Source organism: Nyctereutes procyonoides, unplaced genomic scaffold, assembly GCF_905146905.1.
Source record: "Nyctereutes procyonoides isolate TBG_1078 unplaced genomic scaffold, NYPRO_anot_genome, whole genome shotgun sequence".
Lineage (NCBI taxonomy): Eukaryota > Metazoa > Chordata > Mammalia > Carnivora > Canidae > Nyctereutes > Nyctereutes procyonoides.
The window spans coordinates 41,842,418-41,864,578 of NW_026575051.1; the positions used below are offsets into that span (position 1 = coordinate 41,842,418).

The 22,161-nt window shown below is 34.1% G+C and overlaps 1 pseudogene; it reads left to right on the forward strand.

Moving 5' to 3' along the window:
- Positions 1-9,148: 9,148 nt before the first annotated feature.
- On the forward strand, positions 9,149-10,239 carry LOC129512398 (glyceraldehyde-3-phosphate dehydrogenase-like; annotated as a pseudogene).
- The last annotated feature ends 11,922 nt before the right edge of the window (positions 10,240-22,161 follow it).

Consider the following 22,161-nt stretch of genomic DNA (forward strand, 5'->3'; position numbering starts at 1 on the left):
GTCTTTCTAAACCCAACAGAAGCCTGGGGACACGGGTAAAGTTTTAATATGATCCATAAGGGTGAGTTTTCTAGCACAGTTAACAAGATGGGGGAAAGTGCAGAAAGGACATGGAGGAGCAAACACAAGAAGAAGAGTATTAAAACAAAACAAAAGCTTTTTTTTTTTTAAGAACAAAATGAAACACATTGCATATATAAAATTTGGAAAATAAAATAAAGTACATATTGGTGTAGACTATCCTTTCTTGGCAGTGATTACTCCTCCTGTTGAAAGTAGAAAAACAAAAGCAAAAGCAATAATAACACTCAAAAAAGTGAACAAAACTCCTCAAACATGCTTTTAAAAAATGTAGGTATTAGGACAGACTTTTGTGTTGGTTTGATCTTATGGCTTAAATGATGACACTAACGATACAATTTCTCTTTGTTTCTCTGTCTGCCATAGTGTCGGTGTTAACCCAAAGTTGACAGTTCATGGAGGCAAAATAGCCTCAACACTTCCAGGCTTCACACATGTGTGCCACAGCACGTGGAAGAAAAATGTAGAGAAATATACCTCTGACATTTTTGTTTTTCACCCACAGCTGCCAGAAAATTTCCACCTGTATCTATGTGGCCTGAATTGAATCACAGAACCCATATCTGTGACCATAGGAAAACCATATGCAGGTTAGTTTGGAATGAGGTTATTGAAAGCAATAACTCTGATGGAAAAATAGGATTATCATTCCTCAACTGATGGTTGAGCCAGCATCACTTTCAAGTGCGTAAGTGACTACACCTAGGGATAGGCAGGATTAACACTGTGCAGACAATCTCAATATCTAGTATTGCCCCTTTCTTCCCTACAACCCCTTTGATAGATGAGGAAACAGGTTTAAACAGGTAAGGGACATTTCCTGATGGCATTCAGTTACTAAATAATAGGGCTGAAATTACATTTTCAATTTTCTAGTTTAAAAGTCTCTATTTTCCAACCATAAAAATTGCTGTAGGAAGTAATTATCTAGTGTATAAAGTGTCCCAGGGTCTTCTCACTAAGGGCTTTTAAACTAGAAAGTATGGGAGTAAAAAACATAGATAGAATGAATAATTCAAGTAAACCCACTTTAAGGAAGCATTTTTTTTTTAAATATGAGCCCTAATTAATCAATCTTGTAATAGATTAAGGACTAAGGTTCACTGACATATTTTTGGAAACAAAATTTGAAACCAGTAGAGTAACTCAGAACAAGAACTACTACTATTTAGTGAGTAGAACACATATAAATACTTGACTCGTCTAAAAATAAAATAAAAAATGTATATGAATTAAAAAATAATCAGATTATAGAAATTATAGAGAGGAAGGAAAGAATAGCTACTGAGCAACTATCATTTCTATGGATTAAATACCAAGTTTTTAATATATACTTAAATCTGCATGTGTATTTTTTATCTCCTTGACTATATTGATTAATTTATCATTATTCTAATTTTTTGTGCCTTTGAATTTTTATACATATTAGATAGTAGTTTTATATTTAGTAAAATCTACAAAATACTTAATTCTGAAGTAAATGTGTCTTTTTTCTATTTATATCCTGATACTGTTAGGCCAAATCATGAACCTAAGTACTCCTATTTGCCATCTCCTCTACCTTCAAAACTAGCTAAGTATAAAGTACTAAGCAAAAGCAACAACAAAAATGCACACACAAAAATCAACAAACAAAAAAACCTTAGCTCTTATTCCTTAAGGACAGTACCACTTCTGAGAAAAGTAAAGAGATCAAAGAAAAAGTTGGAAGTGAAATGTCAGATCTACTGGTTCAGAGAGTTTCTCTCATACCAAGACAAATTTTATCCTTTGTCCTGCACCGTGTGCCACTCAATAAAATTTAAAAAAATCATGTAGATTAAATGTTTGATTTGATATCATGTTCCCTAGGAGTTAAGGGTTTACAATATATTTCTAAGCCCCAGATATCATACATAATATTGGGCTTACTGTTGAAATATAAATGAATAAAATATTTGGGAAAGAGAGGTACAATTTATCCATACAATGTTAGAGCTCATTATAGGTATCAATTAGACTTTTTCTTTGTTTTTTTGGTTTATTTTTATATAAAATGGTAAAAAATTTTATAACAGGGCAGAATAATTCCTGTCCTTTCTAGGAGTTGACAAAAAGCAATTGGCATTTAGAGTTGAAAGTTGTGGTATTGTGGGATAAAATATAGGGAAGAAGCATGTTGTGATGCCTCCCCCAAATTCTGGTTATTATGGCCAAATGGTAGTGACAACGCACTTATTTTATTAATATTTCACTTCTAGGAGATTCCTTTAACTATCAGGGAAGTATTTTAGCTGTCTGTTGACATAATGACATTAAATTTGGTATTACACATAGCTAGACACTACCAAGGAATTCATGAAATCATGCTATATAGAGAGAATAAAATTTAAACTTCAGATTAATCATGTAGTCAATGTATTTGTACTTACTGAATATGGAATATATACCATATACCTCTTGGATAATTCCTTTCTGAGTAGGTGAAATACAGTATACATGTTAAATTATGTGAGACTACACAGGTTGGATTTATTCCCTCTTGGGATGAAAGTCTTATTGGGCTGTTGGAATGGTTCATAGCTCCTGCCTCCTCATCTGCTCTTTATTTAGGATAGCAGTGAAGAATCTGTGGAGACTCAATGCACTCAGTGAGATAGGGATAGTGGGAAATATTGGCAGAGTCAATATGGGGTTAAGTTTCTCTGAAAGCCTTTGATTTGGTTGATAGTGCATCCCCTGTGAAGTTGACCGTTTCGTTTGCCCTCAGAGCATGCTAAAGTTGACTGTTTCATAAAAGCCATACTCCTGCCAAGGAACTGAGAGGTCTTCAAAGCTTTGCTGTGCAGATTTCAATGGGGAAAACACAAAGCCATTAATTAAGAATGTGAGTATGATCTAGCTCAGAGTTTTAATAATAGAAGGAAATAGCTCTCTGGGATTAGAAAATGACAGAAACATTTTGTCCTCAGGTTCACTTTAGCGGTTACAATGCCTTCTCAGAAACCGGCTGTCCTTTATTTCAGTCAGCTTATCTTTTAGCAGCATACTCTTTCTATTAAAACAACGAATCAAAATTCCTTAACTTAAACTTTAAAGCATGATTAGTTTGTTAAACCTTCTGTATTTATTTGTTTAACTAAACTGAAGTTGGAGGGGAGTAAAAAAACTAACATTTGTTGAGCAACTCTTGTCCCATATTGACACAATGTTAAGTATTTAATTTGTAGAGGAGGTTCTTGAGGAAAAGATCAGAAGATAAATTATAAACTCACTCCATATTTAGTCCTAGGAGATAGAATAGAAAAATAATTTACAGAGGAAAATATATGTTATAATGAAAATTATGTAAAACAATACACTATTTATATTAAAATATTTAACTATGATTTAAACGATAATTGTCTTGCAAGGTACATAGTAAGTTGTAGTTTGTGGAATTCTCCTCATTTGCCACTGCACATGTCTATATTACCAAAGCCCCTCAATATCTATGTATACATCTTCATTTCCATTTGCTTTCAGAACAGATTGAAATACACAAGTTTACAAGGTTTCATTGATGGTAATTTAGGTCGACTCCATCTTCAGGCTACAAAGGAGTTATGATATGCTCACCAAGTAAACTATTTCTCAGTGATTTTCAGGATGGATTATTGCTAGTATTGTTTATTAAGGACAATTAAATCCATTTCAGGTTTATAGACAGATGTTAAAGTGAATCTCAGAGGGTCAATTTTTTAAGCTTCTTTCCCAAAACAAAATGTTTTAAATTCTTTCTTGCTTTAAGTCTTGGGCTTTGTTTTACTTTTGTACTTGTAAACTAGGCTTCTACTCATTGATTATAATTATTATTCAATTATTTAGTTTAATTCAGAAACAACTGTAAAAAGATAAATGATCTAAATATAAGATGAACCTCCCATTTTTAACACTGTCTTGTATATTTAATAACTCTGCTTAGTGAACGTAATATTGATAAAATCATAGCAAATATATTTAACATAAATCTGAGAGACACTAATCTGTATGGTAAATTGTTTTGCTTGAAAATAATATGACATAGAAGACATTTTTTTCAATGATTTTTTTAGGAGCTTGAAACAAAAGTCAAGCCACAAGTTGTTTATATAACACGTTGGATAGATTTTTCAATATATACAGATAGATTTTCAGATATACTTAAGTACCAAGCTCATTCATTATTTTTGCCTTTTTATATTGATAGTTCATTTTAATAAAATTCAGGATTTCTCAGGAAGTATTACCATTTGATAGGAATTGAAGTTCTTAGCACATTACTACATTTTTAAACACTGCAATACTATCAAGGCTGCCCTGGTCTCATTTCTCATTCTAGTCCCTAAGATATCCCAATTCTCACATTTCATCAATTGTCAAATATACATGGATGACTCAAAAAGTCTGATTTTCTGCTAAGCTCTCTCTCCTAAGTTCTAGAGTGCAGTCTTCTAATGGAAATGTTCATGTGAATATGTTCCAGATACATTAAACTAAGCCCCTCGATCCTTACTTCAGTGAATGATATGTTTCACCTAGTTCTAAGACCAGGAACTTGAGGGTATTTTTTGACTTTCCTTCTACTGTATCCCCCTACACTTAATTGATCATGGAGTTGTGTTGACTGTACCTCCTGCACCATGATGATTACAATAGTGTCTTACCAAATCTCCTGGCTACCATTTTGGCTTTCTCTAATTCACTCACTGAATGATGCCAGCATGATCTTCTTGAAATTAAAATATGGCCATGACACTTTTCTCAGATACCCTAGGCTGCCTAAGATTGCACATAGACTCACAGAATTTATTAGCCTTTTCAGCACTTGACCAGTGGTTTTCTCTTTACACTGTTTTCTAAGTATCACCCTTCTTTCTACCAAACTGTAGAAACATAGAGAGACATAGAGACATAGAGAGACATAGAGAACTCATTCAGTTCTTCAGCTGTGTCAGCTCTGTCTCACTACTGTGTCTTTCAACAGACAATCCCTTTGTATGCCCAGAATATTTTTTAATCCTTCGTCTCCCTTTTTCCCATTCACTGGCCTAAATCTATATTAAACATCTGTCTGTATGTTTGTCAATTCCTCTAGAAGACTTGCGTGGCTTCTCCTAAAACTTCTTCCTTAGTTTCATGCAGAGATCCCTTCATATAGAGCTCCCATTGCACACTACATTCTTCTCAATACCCATCTTATTTTACCAAAACTATTACTTTAGTTGCTTACAAAATTAATTGTTATAGGTCTTTCCCACTAGATTGTAATCTACATTCAAAATTTTGTCAATCTTTTTTTAATATGTCTCCTTTGCCTAGGACAATGATCACATAGAAGTGCTTAGTAAATATTTATTGAATATGAGTGGTTAAATATTGGAATAGTGAATCTGGCTGAATATAAATAGTTTTGCTAGAAATTGTTTATATATCCTAATACTTGCTTATTTCTCAATTCTAAACAAAGTCTAGTGAATTAAAATCTATTCAGAAAGGGCAGCCCGGGTGGCTCAGTGGTTTGGTGCTGCCTTTCAGCCGAGGGCCTGATCCTGGAGACCCTGGATCAAGTCCCATGTTGGACTCCCTACATGGAGCCTGCTTCTCCCTCTGCCTGTGTCTCTGCTTCTCTCTCTCTCTCTCTCTCTCTGTGTCTCTAATGAATAAATGAATAAAATCTTAAAAAAATAAAAAATAAAATCTATTCAGAAATATAACATTAAAATATAGTATGATTTTGATATTATGATTAGAAATATATTTAGGACCTCACTGAAAACTTATTACACACAAATGTTAATAGGTATTTTGTCACTTAAGTTCATTTATAATAGAAAATTTGTTCAATATTATGACATGTTCTTTTTTTAAATTTAGGGCATATAGGTCAGTGTCTTTATATTTATTATAAACATGATCATTCTTTTTACAATATCATAAGCAAAGAATAAAATTAACCAATTGGCTATTTTTCACAAAGCTCTAATTATTGAAGATTGCCTTTTTGCTTTTGTTAAAAACATTTTCTCTCTGATGAATTTGCTCAACTAACAATTTTATATGGGATGATACAAACATATATCACTTACATTAGTTATTTTCCTTTTACAAATAAAAGAAAAAATCTTATTTTGAGATGTCCACTTCTATTTTAGAAAGGGACTAATCTATATTCATAAAATAAGTTCCAAGAAAGCAATGACAGGTTGAAAAATTGCTGCGGGAGTTGTCCAAATGGAGTTTGTTTTTGGGAGTGTTGGCATGTGTGTGTTATAAAATATTAGACAAGTTCTCATAATTTAACATTTCACACATATATAAATATGTTTTCACCAAATAGCTTTTTTTTGTCTTACCTGAGGAACTAATGCATTAATTATCAAGATGTTGTTAGACTGGAACCAAAAACAACCAGTGTAAAAGTTAACTGGTTTTATGATATTTATTTTTGTCATGACATGACTAAGAAAGAATATACAAAGAAAAATGCGGGATACTGTAATAATCTTGACATTATGAAATTCCAAACCCCAACTCAACCTTAATGTTTGCTATTATTTTTATTTAAGTCATTATTTTTCTCAGAATTCTTCCTTAATACTGACCATTGGCAACCTACTGTCATTAATTTTCTAAGCAACTGTCTTATTTATATCTATTACGTGCGTCCTTTATAAAGTTTATTTTTTTGGAGATAATATGGTCATTTAAATTGAAAACTCAGGAAAATGAACAAACTATTAAAAAATATATTTGGTTAAAACACAATCAACATTTAAAAAAAAAGTAAGAAATTTTCCTTTACAGTAATGATAAACTATTTAGTATGCTACTGATCTACTGGAAAGTACTTTAAAACTCTTAAGAATATAATGAAAGGTGAAAATATATGAGGAACTTGATAAAGTTCATGATAATGGTCATGAAATGTAAAGGCATTAATTTCCTTTTGGGGAAAATATGAAATAAACAAGGACACATGTATTTTACATATATTAAGATATATTGCAAAGCTATACTTATTAAAAATATGTTATTGATACCAATCACTCTGACAAATACAATAGTGAGCATATATTTAGCATCTAACAGAAGTGACCCCACAAATTTATATTAAAAAGTAGCTTATTTAGATGATTGCACTGAGAAAGTTGATTCACCTTATGGGAAAAATTTCAGAATTTCTATATCACACATGCATTTATTGAAAAAAAAACTCTAAATTATTTGATGCCTCATTAAAAAATGCAACAAACAGTAAATCTGATAGAAGAAAATATAAGAGAATATCATCATGATTTTTAAACACCTCAAAAGGCCCATCTATAGGACAAAAGGAAAGCAAATTGTCATATTGGCAGGGTATATTTACAACATCAATTACAAAAGATCAGTAGCTAAAATATAGAAAAAAACTTCTGCTAATCTGTTAAAAATAAAAAACATCAACTGGACATAAACATTAAAAAAGAATATGAGCATTAGTTCATAAGAGAGGAAACCTAAATGGCAAATATGCACTTGGGAAAGATCTATGGGTTTTTTTTTGGAGGAGGGGAAAGATATACATTTTATGTAGTAATCATAAGAGCACAGGTTATTTCAGTGATATATCACTTTATATCTTTAATGTTTACCAAAGTTAGAAAGTCAGATAGCAGTAAGAGTTGTAAGGATATGGGAATATATACACATGTGAAATATATTCATAATATGTGATATATATGAAATATGTAATATATGTACAGTATATACAAAATGTGAATTACATAAATATGTATTACATATGCACATATATATAGTTTTTAAAGATATATTTATTCATGAGAGACACAGAGAGAGAGGGGGAGAGAGAGGCACAGACATAGGTAGAGGGAGAGGCAGGCTCCATGCAGGGAGCCTGATGGACTTGATCCCTGGTCTCCAGGACCACACCCTGGGCTGAAGGCGGTGCTAAACTGCTGAGCCACTGGGGCTGCCCAACATATGCACATATATTTTAGTATATGTTGGTGCATATTGTAATATATACCTAGTATATATTACAGTATATGTATGATCTAGCAATTCTATCCTGGATATATAGCCCAGAGAAATGTTCACACAGGTCTCCAAAGAGACATGAATGAGATTATTCTAAACAGAGCAGTTTTTGAAAGCAAAGAATTAGAGTCAGCCCAAGTGTCACTAATAATAACTATATTTAATGTATTATAAATTTATAATATGCACTAATACAAAGCTGTTAAAAGAACTGTGTAATTAAGAGCAACATGACTAAATATAAAAAAAATGTCGAGGTAAAATTGAAAGAGAATGTTATTTGTAGTGCTATATCAGTTATGAAAATTCCATAAACACAAAACATGTATTATTTGCTCTGGAATAATAAATATGTAAATAAATGACAGGCAGATAAATTGCAAGATATGCATTAAATTTATTAAAGTTGGTGCCCCTTGGGAGAAAAAAGAAAAATTAGGAATCAAGAGATAAAAGTGAACATATAGATTTATGTAGAAATCAATGATAAGGCTATAGCATGGGCTGAGAATCATGATCAGTGCAGTTTCTGTGTACTTAGGATCTTAATTAAATGAATAATAAATAAAAAACCTATTTTTTTAAACTTTAGGCTATATACTGGAAAGTTATTTTCATTATTATTTACTAAATGTTTCTTGTAGGAAATAAAGCAAATGACTACATTTGGGGAAAATTAAATATAAAGATTTAATGCAATCAAATCAAAATAAAAATTATACCTAGCCAAACACTAGTGCTTCCATGTAACAATACTTAGTCAGGTATCATTGGCTGAGTAATATAGCAGATGAAAATATTAGCTGTCTTTTATTAAACAACTTCTAATACTAATTACAATCATTCTTAAGAATAGAATGTTTCAATTTACAGAAAGATAACTGGAATGAACCAATAATAAAGCTTCAAAATGTAAAAAAGAAAAAAATTTACATAAATTCTAGGGAGACATTTGGCTCTCTGCTCCTCCCTGTTCGACAGACAGCCGCGTCTTCTGGTGCAGTGCCCGCCGCGACCCCGAGACACAATGGTGAAGGTTGGAGTGAACGGATTTGGCCGTATTGGGCTCCTGGTCACCAGGGCTGCTTTTACCTCTGGCAAAGTGGATAATGTCGCCATCAATGACCCCTTCATTGATCTCAACTACATGGTGTATGTGTTTCAGTATGATTCTGCCCACGGCAAATTCCATCACATGGTCAAGGATGAGAACAGGAAACTTGTCATCAATGGGAAGTCCATCTCCAACTTCCAGGAGTGAGATCCTGCCAACATCAAATGGGGTGATGCTGGTGCTGAGTATGTTGTGGAGTCCACTGGGGTCTTCACTACCATGGAGAAGGCTGGAGAAGGCTCACCTGAAGGGCAGGGCCAAGAGGGTCATCATCTCTGCTCCTTCTGCTGATGTCCCCATGTTTGTGATTGACGTGACCCACGAGAAGTAGGACAACTCCCTCAAGATTGTCAGCAATGCCTCCTGCACCACCAACTGCTTGGCTCCTCTGGCCAAAGTCATCCATGACTACTTCGGCATCGTGGAGGGCCTCATGACCACCGTCCATGCCATCACTGCCACCCAGAACACTGTGGACGACCCCTCTGGGAAGCTGTGGCGTGACAGCTGAGGGGCTGCCCAGAACATCATCCCTGCTTCCACTGGCACTCCCAAGGCTGTGGGCAAGGTCATCCCTGAGCTGAACGGGAAGCTCTCTGGCATGGCCTTCCGTGTCCCCATTCCCAACGTGTCAGTTGTGGATCTGACCTGCTGCCTGGAGAAAGCTGCCAAATATGATGAGATCAAGAAGGTAGTGAAGCAGGCATCAGAGGGCCCCTCAAGGGCATCCTGGGCTACACTGAGGACCAGGCTGTCTCCTGTGACTTCAACAGTGACACCCACTCTTCCATCTTCGATGCTGGGGCTGGCATTGCCCTCAATGACCACTTCATCAAGCTCATTTCCTGGTATGACAATGAATTCAGCTACAGCAACTGGCTGGTGGTTCTCATGGTCCACATGGCCTCCAAGGAGTAAGAGCCTCCTGGACCACCAGCCCCAGCAAGAACAAGAGGAAGAGAGAGGCCCTCAGCTGCTGGGGAGTCCCTGCCCCAACTTAATCCCCCAACACAATGAGAATCTTCTGACCAGGCCCCTAGGAAGGGGAGGGGCTTCAGGAGCCCTACCTTGTCATGTACCATCAATAAAGTATACTGTACTCCCCCCTCAAAAAATTCTAGGGAAAAAATAAGTAAATAAAAATTCTAGGGAGACATTTGAAAATATCCATTGAAGTGGGAGATGTTGACATATATCTTACACTTTTTGAGAGTTTTTTTTTATTTTATTTATTTAATCATGAAAGATACAGAGAGAGGCAGAGACATAGGCAGAGGAAGGAGCAGCCTCCTTGTGAAGAGCATGATGTGGGACTCAATCCCAGGACCCCAGGATCACAACCTGAGCTGAAGGCAGACCTCAACCACTGAGCCATACGTGCATCCCAATTTTTGAGAGTTCAATTAAAATTAGTAAAGTGTTTGGAGATTTTATTCTCATAAAAATATCACTTACCAAAAGAGATTCTAGAGCATACATTAAAGAACATATACAAGAATGTCCATTGCATTATTGTACATAATGGCAAAATCTGAAAATAACCCAAAGATTCCTCAATAGGAGATGGATAAATAAAATTGTGCCCTTTTAAAGAATGAAATATTGTAGAACAGTGAAAGTAGATATATGCACCTATGTTAAAACTCTTAAAGAAGAAGGAGGAAAAGAACAATAAGAATCAGGAGAAAAAAGGGAATAAAAAAGGCAAGTTCAAATAGTAGTTACATCTTGGGAAGAAGCAGAGGGAATGGAATTGGGAATGAACTTGTAGATTTTGGAAATTTTGATGGTATTCCGGTTCTTGGGTTGGATGGTAGGTTCAGAGGTTTTCTTTTTATTGTGAACTTTTCAGTTTAGACATATATGCTGTGCACTTTCCTTTGTACAAACTGAGCATTATTATGCAATGTGAACAATCTAAAATTAGTGCAAAATTTAATTCCCTGTCATATTTCCAACTCATAAACAGTACCAGCACATAACAGGTCCTTTATACATATTTGATAAACCATAGCATGAACCATTAAGAACACATTTTAAATATTTACAGTGTGAGGACAAAGACTTCAAAATAGTTATGAAAAAAGGAGGGCAAAAGAGTACAGAACAATGAAGCATTTTGATAGATAATAAAGCCCAAGTTAGGACATAAAAGAAAGTCTATGACTGAGAGGCATTTCTTAAAACATTGAATCCACTTAACCAGATGTCATTTCACTAACAGTAAAAAGAGCTGTGGAGTTCTTTGTATTTATAATCTTAAAATCTTCTTCCTAGAGCCAGAAGACTAAGACCAAACAGAAATAAGTATCATTAAAATCTAAGACGCAGAATTTATTTGTAAAACATGTTACAGGAAATTCAATTCATAAAACAACTTTTTCAGGCAGAGGTCATCAGAATTTTAATATTCTTGACAATTGTCAACTATCCTTTCAAGTTACTAAAGTGCTAAACTTGCTTTTAGGTAGCATGAAATTCTCAGTACCAAGATATCAATTACTCCACTTTCATTTTAGGTGGACAAAAGGAAATTAAAACTAATTACTGTGTTGTGTGAGTGGTACTATTTGTTGAAGGTTTGTAAATGAATAATGTTCAACTGATAATTCAGAGAAAAAGTCTTTATTCAATGGATATATTTCTTCGGGATAGTTTAGCAAATATGTGATTGTTTTACACAAAACCTTTGGCGAAGCCACAGAAGAGCTATATTACAGTCTAAAAATATACTTCTAACACAAATCACATAATATGGCAAGGCTTTCTCATCATCACCCAGCAAGCCTTTGATACATAATTTAGTGGTGAGAGCCAGGCTACTGTGGCCCAAATCTTGGCTCTAGAAGAACTATCTGAATGACTTTGGGCAAATTTCTCAATTTCTCAATTTCTCTTTGCATTACTATCCTCATCTGAAAGTGGAAAGTGATAATAACAATTCATAGTTATTATGAGAATTGATGTTCAACACATGGTAGAAAAATCAATAAATAATTTTTTCCTTAAATAATTTCATGGTGTTATAATAAATAAGAGCTAATTTGTCAAATAGCATCATATATCATCTTTGAGTCATTATTCATACTGCTAGACACAGTACTTGTTACATAGTGTACACTTAGTAAAGAATAGACATATTTGGGGATGCTTTTCATGAATTTTTCAATCCAAGTCTTTCTCGACAAGCTACTGATACAGATTATAAAGAAAAAACAACACTGAGAGATGAGTAGGGCAAACGTTGAGGTGTATAGCATAAATGCTGCATAAATGTATAGTATAAATGCTGCAAATATTCTTCCCTTTCTATCGTATTGTCATTTCTACATTTCACACTGATGAAAGTTGACAGGCTATTGAGAAATTCCCTAAAGTCTTGATTAATTCAAAAACATTTATGAAGCAGGTTCTTGACAACAGTCATTATACTGTGGTCAGCAAACAAAATGTTCCAGTTCTAGTGGAGCTGTTGCAGATACTGGTGGGAAAATGTGCAATCACAAGAGTATCATTTTTAAATAATTTTTCTGAAAAATAAAAATTTTTCATCCACTGAAAGTAGGAAAGGAATTTGTTTATTTTTTCTTCTATTATATGATATCTGGGCAGAGAAGCAAATTACTTTACCTCAAAATTTATTTGTGAAATAGTGGCATGGGGTGGTGAGTCAAAGAGAAAATCCTTTCCTATAAGAGCTCTCACAGCAAACATTTAGGATTTTCCTGGTAAAAGGTGTAATTCCTTTTTATACTTTCTCTTTTTTTCTAATTAGAAGTTATTCTCAGTTATTAGGACTAGGGACATTAGTTTATAGAGCCTTAGAGTGTTTCTAGAAAAATGGATTCTTTTATGCCATCATGAAGATTAATTTGTTGGGGCACCTGGGTGGCTCAGTCATTAAGAGTTGGACTCTTGATTTTAGCTCTGGTCATGATCTTGGGGTCATGAGATCAATGGGAGCCTGGGTTCCGCACTGAGTGTGGAACCTGTTTAGGATTCTGTCTCCTTCTCCCTTTGCCTCTCCACACTACCCCCTCCACCTTAAATAAATAAATGCATCTCTGGGAAATAAAAGATTAATTTATTGAAGGAATCCAGGTGAGAATTGGAAGTCACATAAACTCACTTTCTCTTCTACTTAGAGAGTATTATATAGAACGTGTATAAAATTAAACCTATGCAGTATTAAAAATTAGTATGTGTATACATGTCCACACTGTATGGCTATTCATGGTATTGACTTTAATGGTGTACTTGGATGGATTAGATTTTAGTACAAAGTGAATTAAATAGCTATGATTGCTTATGCTATTTCCCGAAGTTAAGCTAGTTTCTTTTGGAAGGGTCTGGCCATTGCAGATACTGAATTTAATGTTTGTTCACTTAATCAAGGTTTTATTACTTAGTCTTTAAAAAGCTATTCCACATGAAAATATCATTCCCTTCTTCCTTCCTTCTGAGCAGACTCCAACCCAGGAAAAGAGGGATTTAAACCTGTTTCCAGAAAATACACAAAATATTATGATACAGCATGGTCTGACTTTCACATCTTAAAAGCTGGAACGTGTCTTTGCTAACTTGCAGTAGGCTATGAAATAATTACGTTGTGTGATAAATGGCATTTCTCACTTTTCATTTGTGCTTCAACACTCAGTTTTCAGCATATCATTTAGAGAGGATCAGCATTCTTTGGAAACTAAAAACACACCACAGGTCAGGGCTGCACGGCCTGATGGGAAAAGAATGCGGTCCACAAAGGTGGTCTTTGTGAGACATGACGACATGTGAGTATCTGTTACAGAATTGGCATGCTCACGCTTCCCCTAGTGTCTGCTTCTGAAACACTAAACTCATCTGGGTTGCAAGGCACGACTCAAGGAAACAAGAAGGCTTTTAAAGCACCCAACCCCTTGCTCCAGAACAAGGATTAATTTCACACATTTAGGTGAACTCCTTCAGCATGGGGGCTTGATGTTGTGCAGTGGATTTTGGTAAAGGACTATTCAGTTTGTTGACCTTTTTTAATGGGACTCAGCTCCTAAGGTTCAAAGGGATCATTGGATTAATAGGAACATTGTCAATTTCTAGAAATGTATTGAGTGCTCTTATTGCCTTATTCTTTTCATAGAATCTTGAGCTGTTTTATCAACAGAGATAGCAACAATTACTAACTTTTAATGCTGGAAGGTTATTTCTTCAGGACTGTTTTGAAAATGGAGCACCTAAAAGTTTTAAAAGCTACATTAAAAATGACTTTATTAACATTTGAAAATATTTTCTATTTGAAAAAAAATCTTCAGTGTTTATATTTTATCTATGTACCAAATTGAAATCTCTTTTCCACTTCTAGCTCATGGAACGGTCTGCCACTGTTAGCACCAAAGATCTAAACTGTCACATCTGATCTTAAATAAGAGCCCAAGTTCAATGGCTAGATAACTTGGGTTTTTAGTTCTTTTCCTGTTTAATTCAATGCTTATTGTATCATTTGATTCTGTCATTTAAAATATTTTTCTCTCAATTTATATTCACCACATTTTCAATCATTGGGAAATCTCTAGGAATTTTCTGTGTCAGATTTATGAGGAAGCCAATATCTTTAGCACCTTATTTTTGTGACAATTCAAAGTAGTTTAAAAGCACTGACATTATGCCATTACTATGAGTAAGACAGTATCATTTTTATTAACAGGGAAAGAGTGAATTAAAGTTTTCTATAATGACATTATTAGTTGGAGATAATGTGCATCACTTTGCTCTATAATTCCAAAACTTGGGCATTTTCTGAAATAATAATTCCAGTTATTTTCTCTTTCCCTCTATCTTTCATCATTACATGTAGTTTTTGTTTTGTTTTAGTTTTTATTTCAATGCACACCACTAATAGAACATCTGTCTTACTCTATACTCACTTTTTAAATCTTTCTGTAATAATGATGTGCTCTACAGTCAACATGTGTATAGGCTTTTATACTTTACACATGCTTTTTTTTTTTTTTTAGGATTTTGTTTATTTATTCATGAGAGACACAGAGAAAGAGAGGCAGAGACATAGGCAGAGGAAGAGGCAGGCTCCCTGTGGGGAGCCTAATGCAGGATTTGATCCCTGGACTCAATCTGGGGACTCTGAGATCACGACCTGAGCCAAAGGCAGATGCTCAACCACTGAGTCATCCAGGTACCCCAACACATGATTTCATGTGTATTATCACATTTGTTCCTCATTATCCCTCTAGGTAGTGAAGGCCTTACCCAAGATCATACTATTTCATGGCAGAGTGGAAACCAGAGGCAGGACTGCTGATTTTAAAGTTTCCCCCCTTTCCTCTTTCCATAACTTCCTTTTGTATGGAGAAAAAAGTATTACTATATTTTTCCATCTTTAAAAAGTCATGCGTATCACTATTTTATGTCAGACGGGGAGGATATCCAAACTGTCCTCCCAGAGGCATGCTTGCACACAAAGGACAGATTTTTCTGCTCTTCTTAATCATGAAGCCATTATCATCAAAACTGATTGTACATAGATGTATATCAACTCTCGTAAAGGGAGTGTATATATTTTTTCTGGTAGAATGATTTCAATGTAAATCCCCAAAGTGAGAAAAAGCAGTAAGAATCACAGTCAATAAAACTGATAGTTTTATTTAACAATGGTTAAAATAAAAATATATCACCTTATAACTGACTGGAAGTTTTTCTCCACCACTAACATTGATGGCTTTATATCTGTATGGGTAGATTATATTCCATTTTTTTTCTGTGGTGTCCTCTTGTTTTCCCAATGACTAATGCAATAGAATTGTAAGAAATTATAAAGGAATACTATGCCAATCTCTAATTCTACTGTGTTAATATTGTTTCTCTTTTTTTAAACTATATTCCATAGTTTTGTTTGTGCTTAAATTTTTGAAAACATTATGTATATTCAATGTGTCGTCTACCATTATCACTTATCATTTAGGAAAAGTTATTTCAGTTAATAGCAAGTGGTTAAATTTAATTTAATTACTTGATATCATGCCCATTTAATGTTTTCATACTTTTTTTCTTACATTTATCATTTACCATATAGTAGATTTAATGTAAAAGCCCATGTTTTTGTAGCTAGCAGTCCACCATTGCTTTTGCAAAGAGGTGCAGGCTATGGTTAGATTCCTTTTTAATTTTATTTCGTTTGAAGATGAACTGGATGATACTCATCTCTGGAAGGCTATAGGTTTCAGATGGTAGGATCATATAATTTATCTCCCATGTAGGAATATTTTTGAAACTGAAAGAAGATACTAGAAGTAAAGCATTCTGGGCAATAAATTTTTTTAAAGTTTTATTTGAGAGAGAGAATGGGAGGGACAGAAGGAGAGAGAGTCCCAAGCAGACCACGCTGAGCCTGATGTAGGGCTCAAGGCAGTGCTTGACACAGGACTCCACATGGGGCTTGGTCCCACAACCATGAGATCATGACTAGGGCCAAAACCATAAGTCACTTAAATGACTGCACCACCCAGGCACCCCCATTCTGGACAATGAATTAAAAATGTTATTTCCTTGGGAGAACTGAGATATATATAGGCCCTCTAGTTTTAAGTAAGTCCAAAATATTCTGTTCTTTGAGAAACCATTTTATAATACAAATAAAGCACCAGAAATACCCTTGTTTATAATTCTATGCTGTGATACTGCCAGTGTCAGCACTGTTAGAGAGAAGACACTGGCTACTTTGTGAGAAGTATGCCAAACTCGGCCTCATTAAGCAGACATCAACTTAAAGAAATGCATACTACAGACTCCTGTGTAAGAGTTTTCAATTCTTTTTATTTTTCTTTTTTTAAAGATTGTATTTCTTTATTTGAGAGAGAAAGAGCATACAAGTGTGCATATGAGTGCGGGCAAAGGGAGAGGGAGAAGCAGACTCCCTGCTGAGCAGAGAGCCTAACATGGGGCTTGATCCCAGGACCCTGGGATCATGTCCTGAGTTGAAGGCAGACAGTCAACTGACTGAGCCACCCAGGACCACCTAGATTATCTTTTTAAAGTAAAAGTTAAACCAAATATGTAATAGGTGTACACTTTTATCCATTCTTTGGTCTTCATAATAGAGATCTTAAACTCGGTCAGTACTTTTCACTGGAAGTTGAGATCAGAGAGAATCTGATAGGATTAATTCACTTCTTTGAATGGGGTTAAAAGAACAAATGGATCCTGCAATAGCTGATCATTAAGGAAGATCTATCTGTCTTTTTCAAATGTTAAGATCCATTCATATGATGTAGCACATGCACATAAATATTTTAGGTTTGATAGTGCTAAGGTTTTTTTTTTTCACATTACATTCCACCACCACAATTGTACAGTATCTATTGCATTTCCTCCCAATCCCCCATGCTGTGGTGACTCTGCACGGAGCAGATTCTCACAGGATAGAGGCTAGGTACTAGAAGTATCTTTATATTGGAGAGGAAATTTAAAATACATTTCCTGAAAGAGTTCTGTATTTTAGTTATAAAAATAAGAACAAAATAAGACACAAATTCAGAGGGGCACAGAATGACTGGTGATAGGGAATTGGTAAAGACAGAATGGATATGGAGTGTCACAAAGTACTGAAGAAGAAAATGGAGCCCTAAAAAGTTGAGGTTGGGTATTTGGAATTGATTTGAAACAACATAAAAAGCAGTCTAAACACATATGAGTATAAAGTATCTGTTCCCAGGACCTGCTCGGAGCATGTATTGAAGCAAGGATTCATGAGTATGGCAAAAAGTTAAAATAAATAAACCTGTGCTATGGGTGGAGAAATTACATTTTGCTTATATGAATAATTTAGGTAGAAATATATTAATCAACTTTTAATTACTATAAAATGGAATTTGGATATTATACGATATAGTTTTCTCTCTTCAAAGAATTGATGGTTGTCCTTGGTCATTCTGATAGAGATAATTGGAAGTCTCCTTCTTTCAAGTGACAATTTTCATTCACAATCATTCTCAGCCTAATAATTTAGTTTTTCAAAGTTATTTTTAAGAATAGCCTATGAAAATCAGTTCATCATTGCTTTACTTCTATCAAAGATCACTGAAGATTTCTATCTACTACTACCAAGGCCATAGCTATTGTCCATAGATGGTCACCACAAACAATGCAGAGTCCAAAGGCAAAGCCTGACCCAGGGCTCTTGCACTCCTTAAATTAATTTCCTGCTTTTCTGGCCTAATGCCCATTCTACTATCCAGGAACTCTGAATTATCAAAAGCCCCTTTTTAAATTGTGGTAGTCTGGACTACCAATTTTCAACTCTGTTGTACCTTTGTCTTTCCAGTGTGATCTTTTCTGTATCACAAGTAAATTCTCAAAAAATTCAGACTTTATTGGCCAACATGATAGAGAAGTTTTAAAATTTTTACATTATGAAACATTCTGACTTTGATAGTTTTGAATAAATTTCCTGCAAAGCCATGTAGTTGTAGCATTTTTCAAAAGGGAGTTTAGCAATTTGTTTTAATAATTAATATTCCAGTTTATTTTTATTTTCCAATTGTGAGGACAATAAATAATTTACATCCTTAATTAATATTCCTTTAAAATATAGACATACTTACAAAGAAATGGACAGAGTTGTATATTGCATTCTTTTAGAATTTTTAACCTATTTACAGGCATACTTACTTATTGTTATTTTTCATTTTTTATTTTGGATAATGATAAACTTACACAAAAGTAGAGAGGCTAATGACCTCTCCTGTCATTCAGCATCAATAATTATTAACTCATGACAATTTTAATTTATCTCTACCCTCATCCATTTCCTTTCTCTACTGATTTATGTTGAAGAAAATCCAAGAAATTATATCACTTTATATGTAAATATTTCAGCATGTAACTTCAAAACATGAGAACTGTAAAAAAACACTATCCAGTAGCATTATCACTTCTGAAAATACTATTAATATAATCAAATATTAGTAAGTGTTCACATTGGCCAAAATAGTTTGTTTTAATCGCCTAAAACTATTGTCTTCTTTATTGATTTATTTTTAATCAATAGACTTCCTCATCACTTGTTTAAAATTTTCTGATTGAATCCCCATTAGATGAAGATGTTACTTTGCATCGTTCTATGGACTGTACTTTGCACTTCCCAAAATCATATATTGAAGCTTTAACTTCCAACATGACCATATTTGGGGATAGGACCTATAAAGACAGAGTGAAGATTAAGTAAGACCATAATGGTAGGGCCTTAATCTGTCAGGAATGCTGTCCTTATAAGAAGAGGAAGAGATCCCATAGATCTCTCTCTCTCTCTGTCTCTTTCTTCTCACAGAGAAGAAAAGTCACATGAGGACACAGGGAGAAGGGCTGTCTGTGAGTCAGGGTGATCTTTACCAAACACTAATACTGATGGCACTTTGATCTCGAGCTTCCAGGCCCCAACCTGTCAGAAAATAAATGTCTATTGTTCAAGCTATCTTGTCTCTAGTATTTTGTTATGACTAAGTTAAATAAAACATCCCCTTGTACTTCCCTGTATTAGGAGCTAAATGTTTACCAGTTATCAATCTATTGCTTTTCATTTCCAAATCCACCCTTCATTACCTTGCTTATATTGGAACATAATTTCTCTTGATGTTTAGTTTTATCAGTAGAGATTGCCAAAGAGATTCTAGAGGAAGAAAGGAATTCTGCCTCCTGGCTCTAGTGTGTTCTTCTGGCTGTCTTCTGGAGTGCAAGATGGCCAGCAGTCCAAGGCACTTCCTGAGGATGACTTCCCTGGCACCCCTTTGGGCATTTATGCAATAAGTTCCAGGATACAGCACCTTCCTGTGGCAGGAATTTCTCAACCACCTCACAAAGTGGTTTTCCAATGAGTTCCTCTGGTGTGGAATCTTCTCTTGGACTCCAGAGAGAAGATTATCAGTAAATCCCTCCATATGGCACTTCAGTGAATCTTCTATTCAGTGTATCTTGACCCAGTCCTCTCCCATGAGATCTAGATCTCATCCCTAGTTGATAGTCTCTGTCTGATTTCAGGATTCCTCTTTTGAGTTTTCTGTTCTGGCACTTGGGCCAGTGGCTACTCCCTATATCTGCCTGTCTTATGTTATTTAGAATTCTCCTTACTCCATACTACCTAATCCTTTATTATACCAATCCTGAAGAATAGCTAATCATTCTTTATATTAAACTTTTCCTGTCCAAATTACTACATGGTTCTGTCTCTTGGTTAGACCCAGACTGATATAAAAGACTTGATCTGATCAGATCCAAATTCAGTTTTTGTTAAATTTTTGCAAGACTACTTTGTAGGTTTTTATATATTCATCAGTAGGTACATGATGCCTAGATTTCTGTCTAGATTTCTGTTTAATGCCTAGATATTAGCAGTCATTGATATTATCCATTTCATTAATTCATTAGGTTTGAAAAGTTGATGTTTTTCCTGTCTTTATTCATATATAATTGACAAGTAAAATGTAAGATATTTGAAATGTACAGTGTGTGCACTTGATTTGATACATGTATATACATTCTGAAAGCATTCCCACTATTGAATTAATTAATATATCCATCACCTCACATATTTACTTTTATTGTGTTGTGTGTGAAAACATTTAAGTTCTTACTCTCTACCCTCAGCATATTTTAGTTACACAATATAGTGTTTTCAAGATATTCTAATTTTATTATTCCTTTTTCTAAAGAGTAACTGGAAAACTTCTATAAAATAGATGTATCCTTTCATCAACTCTTTGGTTACTCTGAGATATAGGTGATAAAGGAAAGATACAATAAATATATAACTATGTTTGACTTTTCTTTCCCCTTGATTAACTTTTCAAATCATGCTTCATTTCATTTTAAAATAATAATTTTCATTTGTTAGTATCTATCAAAGTGTCTTTTGGGGGGTCATTGCAGTGAACTCATGGAAATAAATACATTTCATATGTTCACTATGTTGCAATTATCCTTATTAGTATTCTAATTGTCCCAACTTTGGTTATTTGGGTCTTTTCCAGATGCTTTCTGAATCCTTATTTTCTATTATGATGAGATAGTTCGTGTTTATCTTTCTATTAAGTCTAGAATCCACCATTTCTCTAACGAACATTTTTATCTTTGTTAGGAGATAATATTGAAATCCCTAAATATGGATTCTTGGGATGCTTATTGCTTTAAGATTAGTCTAGATAAGTTTGGTGTTCAGAAATAAGAAATAGATATTTTTTAAGAGAAAACATATCAAATTTATACTGCTATTTCCAATTAAAAATGAATATTTAAAGTTTTACATTTTTGGTGTTATATGTATATCTCTCTTCTTCTATACTAAAGTCTTAGATCCCAAAGGACATGTAAGCTTATTCTACTTTCTATACATTCTTCCCATACATCTTTCATTTTTTTTTAATATAGTTGTACTTTATCTACCTTTCCTGGACATTTAACAATTTCTATTTTTCTAAGTGTTTTTTTAGGAATGCGTGTTGAATTTGGGCCAAGTTTTTTCAGCATCCCTGGGATATTAATTTGTCTTTGTAGATTTATTATTATCACATATTATATTAATGGATTTCCTAATATTGAACCAGTTGTTTATCTTTTAAATGTCTGATTATTTTGTTAATGTGCAATTGGATTCTGTTTATTATTTCACTTAGTACTTTTTCATTGATATTCATAAGTGATAGTAGTTTTTAATTTATTTTTTATAATATTGCTATCAGAATTATATATCAACGTTATATTTGCTCTGTAAAAAGAATTTGAAAGTTTGCCTTCCTTTTTTGTGCTTTGGAAAATTTTATGTAACATTGGGACTTTTAATATATTGTTAGAATTTTACTGTGAAATCATCTGGACCTAGCTCTTTTTGGAGGGTTAATTACAGTAGTATGCTAGAACTTGCTCAAATCACC